The sequence below is a fragment of the Lathyrus oleraceus genome, chromosome 3, assembly GCF_024323335.1.
Source record: "Lathyrus oleraceus cultivar Zhongwan6 chromosome 3, CAAS_Psat_ZW6_1.0, whole genome shotgun sequence".
NCBI lineage: Eukaryota > Viridiplantae > Streptophyta > Magnoliopsida > Fabales > Fabaceae > Lathyrus > Lathyrus oleraceus.
In genome coordinates, this window is record NC_066581.1 from 313,990,804 (window position 1) to 314,007,363 (window position 16,560).

A 16,560-nucleotide genomic window follows, 5' to 3' on the forward strand; every position below is an offset into this window, starting at 1 on the left:
GAACTACGTTGACTTTGATGTTTGTTTCTGGCAAACTACGTAGGCCTAGGATGCGACATCCTGTCGAGTCCACTTTCTCCGTCTTCTTTCACCTTGTTTATTATTCCAGTGGGTGCAGTTTTTGAGCAGTTTGTCAGCAACCTTTTTCTATTTTTTTTAGCGTGGATCCCGTCGAGTACGACGGACGTGAGGGGTGTTAATACCTTCCCCTTGCGTTACCGACTCCCGTACCTTGCAATCTCTGGTCGTAAGACCATTCCTTTCCCTTTTTCAGGTTTACTTCGAGCGTTTCCTTTCCCTCCTTTGGGATAAATAACGCACGGTGGTGGCTCTGTGTTTTTCCCGCTGGTTGTTTTTCGCGATGCGACAGCTGGCGACTCTGCTGGGGATTACCTTCCCTAAGCGAGTCAATCCTAGCGCTCTTTAGGATAGTTTTGGTTGCTTTTACTGTTTTATTTATTGCATTCCTGACCATTACACTGTGATTGTATATATTTGCATATGTGTTTACATGCATCATATTATCACTGTGTTGGATTCTGTACAGGTTGGTTCCTCTGATTTGGGGTGGGTGTTCTGAGTGGGGCTAAAACCCAGGCCCGAGTATACACCTAGGATTAGCGTGGTCTCATGTTTCCTCACATGTTGTATGACATGATGTTGCGACATGACATACCACAGCCGGACGAGGTTCTTTTGAGAGTCCTTCCGTTTGAAGTATTCCACTCAGGTTGGGTTATCTCTTTTGAGCTGTTGACTTCAGTGACTGTTCTTTCCCGGATCTTTGGTTTAGATGATCTTATGAGAGCTGCAACGGCACACCCGAAAGGGCAAACCCGTTGAGTATCTTGCCCGACTGTCGAGACCATTATCCGCCTTAGGATGACCTTATTAGAATTCACCTGTGAGGAGAGGGTTTAATTCCTACAGATACGGGTTCTGTCAGTGATGATGTGATGGTGACTTTGTTTCAGTCGGATTTATGGATATTTATCTCTGGGACGCCGAATGTTTGTCAGTGGTATTTATCAGCAGGTTCCGTTTATTTCGGATCCCCGGGGTGAATTTGAGGATACTGGTTCAGACGATGACTTGTTCTGTTGGTGACCGTTGGTTCTGATGCTAAAGTTCTGATCCTATGCCTTGAGATACACAACCAACCAGCCATGGTTCCATCATTTTGCATCATAGCATGTTTATTTTCAAAAAAAAATATAAGGCATAAAAAAGGGAAAAAGTTAACCCGCATATGCATATCCTTTTTTAGGTTCATTCATGATAGAACATAGCATACACATCATACACATATCACATATCATTCTTGCGTCATTACAAATATGCTTGAAGAAGATTTCTTATTCTGGTTCCTGACCTAGGCAGGATTGCTGAGCATCGTCCGCACCGTTACGCGACAAGGTTGAATCAACAGAGGATCATGGATCAGGTTCAAGCAGAGTTAGCAGAGATGAGGGCCAACATGGCCCAATTCATGAATATGATGCAAGGGGTCGTGCAAGGGCAAGAGGAACTTCGAGCCTTGGCCCAGAGACAAGAAGCTGTGATTCCACCTGTCAGTCAGAATTCGCCAGAAGGAGTCCCTATCAATGACACTGTTGTTGCCACCATCCCTGTCAATAACTATGTTATGGGTGATGAATTGAGGGGTATCAGAATCAATGGACAACCCATCACTGCAGAGACTACTAATGCTCGAGTGGCCCGTGCTCCAGCCCGCCATCCTGCTCATTTGGTTAACAGACAGGAAGATATATTCACTGTCCTCAGTGATGATGATGAAGTAGGAAAGGCGGAAGAGAGAGAGAGAGAAAGGTCGACGCCCTTGCTGAAAAGATCCGCACCATGGAGTGTCAGAATTCTTTGGGCTTTGATGTTACCAACATGGGTCTAGTTGATGGATTGAGGATCCCTTACAAATTCAAAGCACCCTCTTTTGATAAATACAATGGCACTTCTTGTCCTCGAACTCATGTGCAAGCTTACTACAGGAAGATATCTGCATATACTGATGATGAAAAAATGTGGATGTACTTTTTCCAAGACAACTTGTCTGGAGCGTCTTTGGATTGGTACATGGACTTGAGGAAAGAATCCGTCAGAAGCTGGAGAGAGTTGGGTGAAGCTTTTCTGAGACAATACAAGCACAACGTAGACATGGCTCCGAGCAGAACCCAGTTGCAGAGTTTGTTTCAGAAGACTGGTGAGAGCTTCAAAGAATACGCCCAGAGGTGGCGTGAACTGGCTGCAAGAGTACAACCTCCGATGTTGGAGAGAGAATTGACTGACATGTTCATTGGAACCCTGCAGGGTGTGTTCATGGACCGTATGGGAAGTTTCCTGTTTGGTAGCTTTTCAGATGTTGTAATCTGCCGAGAGAGAACTGAAAGTCTTATTTAAGCAGGAAAAATCCAAGATCCTGGTTCTTCAAGCTCTTCAAGTTCTAATAAACCATTTTCGGGGGCACCCAGAAGGAGAGAGGGTGAAACAAATGTTGTACACCATCGGAGGAATATGAACAGAGGACAACAATACCGTCAAGTTGCTGCCATGACTATTCCAGCAACCCAACCTCAACAACAACAAAGAGGACAACCACAACAACAACAACGTCAATTCCAACCAAGACAGAGAATGCCAGATCGTCGTTTTGATCCGCTGCCAATGACTTATGCTGAACTTCTTCCTGAACTGCTCAGGTTAAAGTTTGTTGAACTTCGCACTATGGCTCCGTTAACGAGGATTCCCGCTGGGTATGATGCTAATGTCCGTTGTGATTTTCATTCCGGTGCACCAGGGCATCACATTGAGAATTGTCGGGCTTTTCACCATAAGGTTCAGGATTTGATTGATGCTAAAGCGATTAACTTCACTCCTGTTCCGAATGTAGTGAATAATCCTATGCCTCAGCATGGGGGGCCCAGGGTAAACAGTGTGGAAGATGAGGAAGCTCTGGACTTGGTAGTCCATGTCGATGATGTTCAGACTTCGTTGTTTGTGGTGAAGGAACGTCTGCTTAAAGGGGGAATGTTCTCGGGCTGTGATGAGACTTGTGCAGATTGTGACAATCATGAGAACGGTTGTGGGAAGTTGAAAAGAGGTATCCAGGGATTGATGGATGAAGGTTGCTTACAGTTTGGTCGGGTAGTGAAAGACCGTGGAGAGGTATCAACTGTTACCATTTACTTTAAACCGTCAGAAGGCCCTGGACGTGCTCCAAGAACTGTTAATGCGCCTGTCACTGTTGATACTCCTGTGACCATATCTGCTCCGGTGACTGTAGGTGCTCCTACCACCATTGCTGCTTCTGGTGGAAGACTGTTTGAGAATGGTAGGGCAATTCCGTGGCAATATGACAATGCTTTTCGCAGTAATAGAAGATCAGAGAATCGGGCCAGACCGGTAAATCAGGCTCCAGTGACGATTGGTTTGTCAGATAAGACTTCTGTAACAGTTGGTTCGGCTGTGGATAATGTGGGAGGACCCGGAGGGTTTACAAGAAGTGGTCGTTTGTTTGCACCACAGATTCCAAAGGATAACAATGCTGATGCTCTTGCTAAAGCAATAGGAAAACAAGTTGTGGGTGAGGAAGAACCAGTGCGGAAGGAAGTGCCCGAGGGTTCTTTCGAGAAAGACGTGGAGGAATTTATGAAAATCATCAAGAAAAGTGATTATAAGATTGTGGATCAGTTGAACCAGACGCCGTCGAAAATCTCTATTCTCTCTCTGTTAATGTGTTCCGAGGCACACCGTAACGCCTTGTTGAAAATGTTGAAATGGCTTATGTGCCTCAAGAGATTTCTGTTAACCAGCTCGAAGGTGTTATTGCAAATGTTAACACGAGACATTGTTTGGGGTTCACAGATTCAGACTTGACACCTGAGGGTCGCAATCACAATAGAGCCCTGCATATCACGATGGAGTGCAAAGGCGCGGTGTTTTCGCATGTGTTGGTTGATACCAGTTCCTCTTTGAATGTGTTGCCCAAAAAGGCTCTGAATAAGCTTGATGTCGAAGGGGTTGTTCTCACACCAAGTGATCTTGTTGTCCGTGCTTTCGATGGATCCAAGCGATCTGTTTTCGGCGAAGTCACGTTGCTTGTGAAGATCGGCCCAGAAGTGTTTAATATTGTCTTCTATGTGATGGATATTCAACCAGCATATAGTTGTCTATTGGGGCATCCCTGGCTACATGGGGCCGAAGCAATTTCTTCAACTCTCCATCAAAAGCTGAAGTATGTGTGGAACGGTCAGGTTGTAACCGTGTGTGGAAAAGAGGACATTCTTGTGAGTCATTTATCCTCCTTCAAATATGTGGAGATGGATGGTGAAGTTCATGAAACTTTGTGCCAAGCTTTTGAGACTGTCGATATTGAGAAGGTAGCTTTTGTTGAACAGAAGAAACCAGGTACCTCGATTGCGTCATATAAGCAAGCTCTGGAGGTCATTAATTCAGGTAACGCGGAAGGCTGGGGCAAGATGATTGATATGCCCATAAAGGAAGACAAATTTGGCATTGGTTATCAGCCTCTTCAATCATCAGAGCAGGGCGGTCAGAATCAGAAAGGGCTGTGTACCTTCACCAGTGCTGGATTGATGAATCATGGTGATGTCTTTGCAACAGGCACTGAAGACGGCGACAGTGATTGTGATCTGGGTAATTGGGTGCGCCCGTGTGCTCCAGGGGAGAGGATCAACAACTGGACTGCCGAAGAAATAGTCCAAGTTACTCTTCAGAAAGAGTAATTTTCTTTTGTTTTTCATTTTGCACAAAAACCCTACGCTCTTCCTGGGGCGTAGTGGTTCACTGTATGGCCACATCATGTCTGAAGTTTCAATGATTATCATTAATAAAGGACGTTTTGCAATCAAATTTGTGCTCACTGTCTTTCTGTTTTTACTTTCATTTTTCAAAATAATAAAAATGGCAATGTTTTTTTTGTTTTTTGTGACTTTCTTGAACTCTTTTCTAAAATAAAGCATTAAACATCGTTCGTGCAGAATTGATCTTGCGGACTCCATTAAAAACAGTTTTGTTATGGCTCAGTATGATTTTGATAATCCCATTTACCAAGCCGAAGAGGAGAGTGAAGAAGATTGTGAACTCCCCAAAGAATTGGTCAGACTATTGAAACAGGAGGAAAGGGTCATTCAACCTCATCGGGAAGAGTTGGAAGTCATTAACCTTGGTACGGAGGACGCCAGGAAAGAGGTCAAGATAGGGGATGCTTTAGAGGGAAAGGTCAAGAGAGGGCTGATTGAAATGCTGCGAGAGTATGTGGAGATATTCGCATGGTCGTATCAAGATATGCCTGGTTTGGATACAGATATTGTGGTGCACAGGCTACCTCTCAGAGAAGATTGTCCCTCGGTAAAGCAGAAGCTTCGCAGAACTAGTCCTGACATGGCTGTATAGATCAAAGAGGAAGTTCAGAATCAGTTGGATGCGGGTTTTCTAGCAGTTACCAATTATCCCCCTTGGGTGGCCAACATCGTACCCGTGCCGAAGAAGGATGGTAAAGTCAGGATGTGTGTCAATTACCGAGATTTAAACAGAGCCAGTCCGAAAGATGACTTCCCATTACCTCACATTGATGTATTGGTCGATAACACTGCTCAATCCTCGGTTTTCTCTTTCATAGATGGATTTTTTTGGCTATAATCAGATCAAGATGGCGCCAGAAGACATGGAGAAGACGACATTCATTACACCATGGGGTACATTCTGTTACAAGGTGATGCCATTTGGGTTGAAGAACGCCGGTGCTACCTACCAAAGAGCTATGACGACTCTCTTTCATGACATGATGCACAAAGAAATTGAAGTGTACGTGGATGATATGATTGCGATGTCTCAGACAGAAGAGGAGCACTTGGTAAACTTGCAAAAGTTGTTTGAAAGACTGAGAAAGTTCAAAATGAGACTGAATCCAAACAAGTGTATGTTTGGAGTGAGATCCGGAAAGCTGTTAGGCTTCATTGTCAGTGAGAAAGGGATTGAGGTTGATCCAGCGAAAGTAAAAGCTATTCAAGAAATGCCTGAACCAAGAACGGAAAAGCAGGTTCGTGGGTTTTTAGGGAGATTGAACTACATTGCACGGTTCGTATCTCACCTAACAGCTACGTGCGAACCGATATTCAAATTGCTAAGAAAAGATCAAGCAATCAGGTGGAACAATGACTGTCAAAAAGCTTTTGATAAGATAAAATAATATCTGCAGAAACCTCCAATTGTTATACCTCCAGTTCCTGGGAGGCCTCTGATAATGTACCTTTCAGTAACAGAGAATTCGATGGGGTGTGTATTGGGACAGCATGACGAGTCTGGTCGAAAAGAGCATGCAATCTACTACCTTAGCAAAAAGTTTACCGACTGTGAAACAAAATATTCACTGCTCGAGAAAACTTGATGCGCTTTGGCATGGGCTGCTCGCCGACTAAGATAGTATATGTTGAACCATACTACCTTGTTGATTTCTAAGATGGACCCAGTAAAGTACATCTTTGAAAAACCGGCTCTTACCGGACGAGTGGCTCGTTGGCAGATGATTTTGACAGAGTATGATATCCAATACACGTCGCAAAAGGCCATCAAGGGTAGTATTCTGTCTGATTACCTTGTCGAGCAACCAATTGATGATTATCAGCCGATGATATTTGAATTCCCCGATGAGGATATCATGTACTTAAAGATGAAAGATTGTGAAGAGCCTCTTGTCGAGGAAGGGTCGGATCCCGATGACAAGTGGACGCTGATGTTTGATGGGGCGGTAAATGTGAATGGAAATGGTGTCGGGGCAGTACTCATTAATCCTAAAGGTGCACACATACCTTTTTCCGCCAGATTGACTTTTGAGGTAACCAACAACGAAGCTAAGTACGAGGCTTGTATCATGGGGATTGAGGAAGCCATCGATCTAAGGATCAAAACTCTGGACATATACGTAGATTCCGCTCTAGTGATTAACCAAGTCAATGGAGACTGGAATACTCATCAGCCGCATTTGATTCCTTACAGAGACTACACCAGAAGGATCCTAACTTTCTTCAAGACAGTGAAGTTGTATCATGTACCCCGAGATGAAAATCAAATGGCCGATGCCTTAGCCACATTGTCTTCCATGATTAAAGTCCATTGGCAGAATCATGTGCCACACGTTGCTGTGAATCGACTCGAGAGGCCTGCGTATGTGTTTGCAGCCGAGTCTATTGTTGATGAGAAGCCGTGGTTCTATGATATTAAGAATTTCCTCAAAAGCCAAGAGTATCCTGAAGGAGCGTCAAACAATGACAAGAAGACATTGAGAAGGCTAGCTGGAAGCTTTTATTTGAACCAGGATGATGTGTTGTACAAGAGGAACTTTGACATGGTTTTGCTCAGATGTGTGGATAGACACGAAGCAGACATGTTAATGCAGGAAGTACACAAGGGATCTTTCGGTACCCATGCTAGTGGTCATGCAATGGCCAAGAAGTTGTTAAGAGCCGGTTATTACTGGATAACCATGGAATCCGATTGTTTCAAATACGCTCGGAAGTGCCACAAATGTCAGATCTATGCAGATAAAGTGCATGTACCACCAAACCCTCTGAATGTTATGAATTCTCCTTGGCCATTCGCGATGTGGGGCATCGATATGATTGGGAAGATTGAACCTACTGCTTCTAATGGGCATCGCTTCATCCTAGTCGCGATTGATTACTTCACCAAGTGGGTGGAAGCAGCTTCCTACGCCAATGTTACCAAACAAGTGGTTGCTCGGTTCATTAAGAAAGAAATTATCTGTCGTTATGGGGTTCCTGAGAGAATCATCACTGATAGTGGTTCGAATCTCAATAACAAGATGATGAAAGAGCTTTGCAAAGACTTTAAGATTGAACACCATAATTCTTCTCCTTACAGACCAAAGATGAATGGTGTTGTAGAGGCGGCAAACAAGAACATTAAGAAGATTGTGCAAAAGATGGTTGTGACGTACAAGGATTGGCATGAGATGTTGCCTTTCGCTTTGCATGGGTATCGTACCTCAGTACGTACGTCGACCGGGGAAACCCCTTACTCCCTTGTGTATGGTATGGAAGCAGTCTTACCTGTTGAAGTGGAGATTCCTTCTCTAAGAGTCCTGTTGGATGTCAAGTTAGACGAAGCTGAATGGATTCAGACAAGGTTCAATGAGTTGAGCCTTACTGTGGAAAAGCGATTGGCGGCCGTGTGCCATGGGCAACTATATCAGAGAAGGATGAAGAAGGCCTTTGATCAGAAAGTGTGTCCTCGAAGCTATCAGATAGGTGACTTAGTTTTGAAGAGGATCCTTCCTCCCGGTACAGATAGAAGGGGCAAGTGGACTCTGAATTATGAAGGTCCATATGTTGTTAAAAAGGCCTTTTCTGGTGGAGCCTTGATGCTTACAACTATGGATGGTGAAGATTTTCCGTCCCCTGTGAACTCAGATGTAGTCGAAAAATACTTCGCATAAATTGACCCGCTGGACAAAAAAAAGAGAGTCCAGGCAAAAAAGGGCATCCCGACAAAAGTTAGGGATAAAGAATAAAAATAATGTGTACACTCGGTAGGTCGAAAACCTGCAAAGGCGGCTTAGGCAAAAATGGGTATCCCGGTGGATCGAAAACCTGAAAAGGCGGTCCAGGCAAAAAAGGGATTAAAGTGAAGACTACAGTCTGAGTTGTCTGTACTTCATCGCGTTTCAGTGTCTACCATCTTGAAGGATATGATCTGTCCAATCATTCTTCTCAGAAAGCAAGGAATTTGGGGGAAATTGAGCATCTATGAGTTATAACAGAATTGGAAAATAGTGGAATGCCGTGTCCACATTGCCAATAGGATAGTTTATTTCTTTTTTTGGCGCAATTACCTCTTCCTAGGAATTGCTTCCTGATGTATTTGCCTTTATAGGCCATTTTCAATCAATAAAAGTTGTTATTCAGTCAAATTGCTCTCTTGTTTTTATTTTACTATTTTGTTTGCAAAAACGTCCAAATTTTTGATAAACATTGCATCTAAAAAACATGAAAGCTAGACGATGATGTGCGGAAAGATAAAACATTTGAAAATCATTTTTGAATGTTGAGTACACCTGGGTATATCTTGTCCATGCGATCCCCTGGGGCATTGTATGTATTGCTGTTTTGCAGGTTACTATCTTTGATTGCTGGCTGAAGCAGATGAGCCACAGTTTGTTCAAAGGAAGGCCCTGTTGTTTCAACACTGTCCAGTAGTGTAAGAAGTTGGGTCGTCTAAAGAAAGTTCATAACTTATCTCCCCAACAGTTTCTAGATCGGTGTTTCCCTCAGCAGGCAGGCCTGAAGTTTGCTGTTTCCCCTAGCAGGGTTGAGAGTGTTATTTCCCCAGCAAGTCTGAAGGTTGCTGTTTCCCCAACAGAGGTGTGCGTTGGTAGTTTTTCCCCAGTGAAATCCCCAAGCAGATCGGGTTCAGTGGAGGTCGTCCCTAGTGAGGGTTATCCTTTCCCCAGCAGCAGTGCTATTCCCCAGCATGGTCGAGAAGTTGGTGTTTTCTCAACAAGTGACTCCCCAGTTGAGTTGGTTTCTCTGCCGTTCTGAGAATGTCAGATCAGTAAGTATCCTCAGCATAATTGTTGTGTGTCCCCACAGAGTTGGAAGATCGAATCAGAGTCGGATGCTCATCAAAGTGATCATTTGCTTTCCCAGCAGGAGATTTCCTCCCTTTGCATCTTGCATGTAGTAATCATCATTTGCATTCGCATGTTCAAATCGCGTAGCATTTCCATTAAGTGTGGAGCATTACTCCATAGAAAACTCAAACATATGCATACATGTGTTAAACCAGATTGGATCATATCCCCAGCAGAGGCGGATTATTTTTCAACATCTGTATGGCACATTTGTAGTAGTTGCTCTTGGCAGCATTCATAATCGATAATCCCCAGAGAGATTTATTTCCTCACCCGTCCGTGAAAGGAAAGCTTGATTATCTCCCCAGTTTCGTCCCCGACAAGCGTCTGCCTTATTTTGACATATGTAGATGTCACCTTTGCGATACCGGTAAGTGTCGTATTGATCCCCGTAATGTCTGTGCTTTTCTTTGGTGTCGGTAAACATCATCTTTCGATGTCGGTAACATCGAATCCCAATCGTTGGTCATCAGTAAATGGCGTGCCTCTCATGGTGTCTACAAAAGAATTGTTCTGTTAACACCCGTGTGTGTCCTTTCTTTTTGGTGTCGGTAAACATTATTGTTCGATGTCGGTAAACATCGGCAGCTTGTTAACCATCGGTAAATGGTTTTGTCGTTTAAGATTCCCCAGCAGATTCATTATCCGTAGATATCGACCATCGGTAAGTGGTTTCGTATCATAAGTGTGTTCTTTCCTTGGTGTCTGTAAACATCATTGTTCGATGTCGGTAAACATCGAGTTCTTTCCCAGTCATCGGTAAATGTCTTGTCGTGTATCCTTCCTTCCCAGTCATTGGTAAATGTCTGGTCGTGTATCCTTCCTTCGATGTCGGTAAACATCGAGTTTTTTCCCAGTCATCGGTAAATGTCTGGTCATGTATTCTTTGCTCGATGTCGGTAAACATCGAGTTCCTTCCCAGTCATCGGTAAATGTCTGGTCGTGTATCCTTTCTTTGATATCGGTAAATATCAATTCCTTAGTAGAGTCATCGGTAAATGACTGGTCTTGTTCCAATTGTAAATGTCTTTTTCCTCCCCGGTAGAGCCGCCATCGGTAAATGGCCCCGCTTTCTTTGATATCGGTAAATATCAGATTCTTGTTTTGAAGCCGCCATCGGTAAGTGGCCTCGCTTTCCTTGATATCGGTAAATATCAATTTTATTCCCCAGCCACCATCGGTAAATGGCCTCGCTTTCCTTGATATCGGTAAATATCAATTCCTGTTGTGAAGCCGCCATCGGTAAATGGCCTCGCTTCCCTTGATTCGACACCTCTCGGAGTGCAACTTCTCCGGTTCTTTTGGTATTCAATCCCCGTTTACCTTGAAAGTCTGATAGCCGTTGCTTTCATCCGTTCAGGTTCTCAGTTGATTGAATAGGGGCAGCTGTAGCACCTCAATGATACATTCATTCATTTTTTAGGTCATTTATCATTCCATGTTGCATTGCATCATATCAATAAGATTTGGCATTAAGAGGATCCTTTGTGCAGAAGATCAAGTTTTTCCTTGAGATGAAGGCCACATGATCCTTATATTGAGCTTATATGGGCTAGATTTTCATTTCTGAGCCACTTTACCAAGTGGTAGAGGCCCAAATTCATCAGTACATTTTCAGGTCATCTGAGGACCATAAAAGTCAACTGTGCAGTCAATTGAGGGCTTTGAGTTGGGGAAATGAGTGGGAGAATCTCATTCATGTTCATACAAGGCCTATTCATCATGTCAAACATCTATCTTGAAGATTTTGAAGTCAAAGCAAAAGTTTCCCAAAATGGAAAGTGACCTGTAATTCAAAGTTTCCAAAAATGGCAAGTTTTTGGACCATATTCAACTTGATTTTCCAGCATCAAACAAGCTTCAAATGGATTTTTGGTGAACATGAAAGTTGAATATCTTTCTCTCCTCTTTGCAAAAAGTCCTATATCATGATCATATGATGAATGGTTGAGGAGTTATGAATAAATGATTGCCAAGTATGCATGGAAGTTCAAAATGCCATAACTTTTGATCCAAAACTCCAATTTGGTCCACTCTTTTTGCAAAATGCTCCTTGTGACCTAGAGATTCCAAATCAACCATTGCATTGCATGAAAGAAGCTCACATGATCAAGTGTCCATACAAGTGCATTTTGGAGGGAAATTGGATAATTTGAATTTGGTGAATCACATGAGCAAATTTCCAATTCCATGTTGTTTATTGACTGATTTTAAATGGAATTGAAGCTTAGCATGGCACTATTCACGTGCACATTGCTCATGCTAAGCACACTTGCCAAATTTGCCATGTACCTTATTTCTCCTTAATTTTCAATTAACCAATGCTTAATCTCCATTTCAGCATGATTAGTGGGAAGTATATAAGCCAAATCTTAATCACATTTCAAGGGGATAACAGAATTTGGATCAAAAATCTCATTTCCCTCTCAATTTTCTCTCTCTTCAAAACTAAAAATTCTTCACATAATTCTTGAATTTCCTTGCATAATCATGATCATGGAGTGTTATTGAGCAAGATTCAACGTTTATTTGGTGGAATTCAGTTCAAATTCGTGCATGCCAAGAGCTTGAATACATTAATGGAAGCTTCAAATTGAGCTTGATTCAGGTCGTGTCAAGTATTAATTTGCGCATAAAGCTTCATTAGAGATCAAAGGAAGAAGATCTGGACATTTTGGAAGCTGGAAACCACGAATTCATCACACTGCACATCAAGTAAGTGGAAATTCGACCAACTTATTTCTCCAATTTCTTGCCATGAACTTGTAGGTCTTGTTGTGCTGATGATTCTGATATAGTTAGACCGTGATTTGGTTAAGTATTGTGTGAGATATGTGGATTTCAAGTTTTGATGTTGAGTTTGTTTTCGTTCGATCTGTAAAATATATGATGAATTAGGCATAGATAATGTGAGATTCTTGCTCCTCGTGGAAAGGCCTTTCCAATGATATAAGGTTCTTTAAATTCTAGAAAATTTTGTTCATCTGCTCCGCCTGTATCACCATAGAAGAAGGCTGAAACCGCCTTGCTCCGCTGTCTGTAATAATACCTAGGGTTTGGCCATGACGCTCCTTGTAACCATCCAGTCCTGCGTTCGATCCTTCGTTGTGCATATTTCCAATTGTTTTTTACTTAGGCGCGCCTGTAACCTTCATAACCTCTGTTCGAATCTTGCCTAGCGCATGTTTTTTTTTATTTTCCAATTGAGAGCTCATGGAACCTTGTTTACACGGGTTCGATCCTAGCATGCGTACGCTTGGGATTTATTTGTTGAACGCGCCTTGGACCTTAAGCGCTTGTGTTCGAATCTCACCGCCTGCTTTTTTTTAATGTTAATTACTTGAATATCCTCATGAACCTTGGATGCATGGGTTCGAGTCTGGCTGTGTGCACTTTCCATTTTTCATTCACATTTTATTTTCCACTTGATTTCCACATTATTTCATTTATTTTCATCAACTTCTAAAAATCATAAAAAATAGTAGGATTGTCCAATTTGATCCAAACTTTTTTCCACTTTCTTGTTTTGATGTCTATTATTTTTTAGCATTAATTTCATGAATTGTCTGGTTCTGGATTTTTAATGGTGATTTGTTGATTGCACATGATGCCATATTGATATGTTGCATTCATTTGATTGTAAAATGCTCATGGTTTATCCAATTGACTTGAAATTTGACAGGCTTGATCCCAACATGTGTTGTGATTTTTTGGCTTTGGTTTGAGATTTTTATCATATTCCATCACTGTTTTGGACACATGAACATATGGTGTGACAATTTGTGTCACATATTTGATGTTGCATTTGTGCATTTTCATTTGCATATCATTTGAACTCTTCTGGACCTAATTTTTTGCATGATGTTCATTCTTAACATGATAAGCTTTCATAAAAAGTTTCATGATTATTGGATGCTTTTCTGTTTTGATGTGGATTTTATAACTTGGATGTCCAATTTTGATCACATTGTTTGCCTTTGCTTTACCTTGACTTTTTGATGGCTTTGCCTTATGAATTGGTCTTGGTCCTTTTGAGGACTCTTTCTTGTTTGATTGAATGTGCTTCATGTGAAATATTGACTTCTGTTTTGGTCATTTGACTTGCCTTTGACCCTAGTCTTTGTACTAGTGGTTTGTACTCACCAATTGTGTTTTGTGTTTCAAGTATTTAGCACTAATGGTTGGTGTGGCCTCATTACTTGAGATGCAAGTTGCTTTGATTACTAACTATTGTTGTGTTGTAGGTCCATTGATGTGATGAACTCATTTGAGTGCTTCCACGTGTGACTTGCATTGTGTAGATATTGGAAAGTTACACTGTTGTTGACTGTTGATTTGTCTGAATATAATATTAAATGTTTGGGTTTTGTACAGGTACATTAGTCGCTTTTAGCTCTTGCTTGAGCTTTGCTTTGGAGTGTGGTTGGTACACCACTTAGGTAGCCACTCTCTCACTCCATGTAGTCTGGAAGTCCTGCCACTTTTTTGGCAGGCATTTGGCTGAAGTCCTCCTTAAGAGGCCATGATTGTGCTTGTTTATATTTGTGCCAAATACCTCTAAATGAGGCATGTTACATGTTAAGTCCTCCTAAGTGAAGAGGAAATTGACAGATAGAAGGGATTAGCAATCAATCTCGTGTTATTCAGTGAGTCGTTCATTGTGCTCGCACTACGTGCTGATGCTCTTGAACATAACCCAAGATCTGTGTATAGAGTCAGTCATGTGGAATAGGGTCCCTCTTTCTGGATCCCCATGTTTTCATTGATTTGAAGCTCACCCAGGCCAGGGTTAAGAGCATGAGGTCTCATCCTCATTATACCTTTAATCAGCTTCACCCTAACTCTCAATGTTCGTGGTTAAGAGCTTCAGCATACCCCTACAGTTTTGGCTTGTTTGTCGAGGTTGATTTGACCCCTCTTGACTAAAGCCCAACCATTTCTCTGAGCCTCTTGGTTGCATATAGAGTGTGATACTTGTTCACCTGTGATTGATGTTTATTTGTTGTTTGAGCTAGCTTGCTTCCTGTGTGAGTTAGGTTCTGATTAGAGACCTCAACTTAGGGATCATTTGCATGACAACTTTTAGGCTCGAGTCGTAGTCTCCCTATTAGTTTGTTATCTCCCTAGTCTCTGGTTAGGAGAGAGTTTCTCCCCTGTTAAGGGGAACTACGTCGCCCTGATTCTCATACCAGATGAGATATGTAGGCAGGAGATTGAGAGAGATCTCTCGGGGCACTCTTTTTCCTTTTTCACCTTTTTGTTTGTGTTTGTTAGGAGTTGGATGTAAGTCCATTTATTGGCATTCTGTTTCCTGTTTCCTTGGAGTTTGTTAGGAGTTGGATGTAAGTCCATCTATTGGCATTCTGTTTCCTGTTTGCTTTTGTTTGTTTGGAGTCGGATGTAAGTCCATTTATTGGCATTCTGTTTCCTATTTCCTTGGAGTTTGTTTGGAGTTGGATGTAAGTCCCTCTATTGGCATTCTGGTTCCTATTGAGTTATTCTTTTAACGTCTCAGCATCTCTTTTCGGTGTTTTGTTTCGGCGTGCGTTAGCCGAGCTACGAGTGCTCTGATTCTTTCTCTGGTTAGAGAAGATACGTATGCATAGGACGCAATGTCCTAGCGAGCATGTTTCCTGTTTCCCCGAACTACGTTGACTTTGATGTTTGTTTCTGGCAAACTACGTAGGCCTAGGATGCGACATCCTGTCGAGTCCACTTTCTCCGTCTTCTTTCACCTTGTTTATTATTCCAGTGGGTGCAGTTTTTGAGCAGTTTGTCAGCAACCTTTTTCTATTCTTTTGAGCGTGGATCCTGTCGAGTACGACGGACGTGAGGGGTGCTAATACCTTCCCCTTGCGTAACCGACTCCCGTACCTTGCAATCTCTGGTCGTAAGACCATTCCTTTCCCTTTTTCTGGTTTACTTCGAGCGTTTCCTTTCCCTCCTTTGGGATAAATAACGCACGGTGGCGGCTCTGTGTTTTTCCCGCCGGTTGTTTTTCGCGCTGCGACAGATGGACAATGAGTCTTCCATGCTTATTATAGGGTTAACCCCTCACTAGCATGTTGAAGTTATCCTCACATGGTGGATTTGTGGTTTGGTTGAGTTTTCTCCCTTTGATAACAAAAGACCTTATTGGACCAATCAATTCACCAACTTGTTTTGAGATTTTTACCCCGAACTACGAGGTTTTGATCCTAATCTTTTTTAAGATGGTACGTAGGCAATGGGTTTATCCATCCAAACACAAAATGTAAATAAATTTGTACATTCTCATATCGTCTCTTCAATCATGTTTGCACAAACAAAATTTTCACAAAAACAACAACCTTACAACAAATGTGAAAAGGGCTCCCTAGGAGTACCTAGGATGTTTTGGGTGCCTAACACCTTCCCATTACATAACCAACCCCCTTACCCAGATCTCTGTTTCTTTTACTAGTTTTTGTTAAAACTATTAGGTTTTTGTTCGCTTTCTAACCATTCCTTTGGATAAATAGAAGTGCGGTGGCGACTCGACTTGTATGATTTACCTTGGATTTAGTCAATATCTCTAATGGTAACGAATACCCTACTACAGAAAAGTGGCGACTCGACTTGTATGATTTACCTTGGATTTAGTCAATATCTCTAATGGTAACGAATACCCTACTACAGAAAAGTGGCGACTCTGCTGGGGAGTCATTTGCCTAGTGGATTTTGCCTACTTTTCATATTTGTTGTATTCTATATTTGTTTTGTGACATATTTTTTTTGCAATTTGGGATTACTGTATTGTATGTAATAATTGAATTGCTTGAATATTAATTCCTTGTATGCTTGGTGATCTTTGTGAGATGAGTTTTATACCCGAACTCGAGTGCACTTAGGATAAG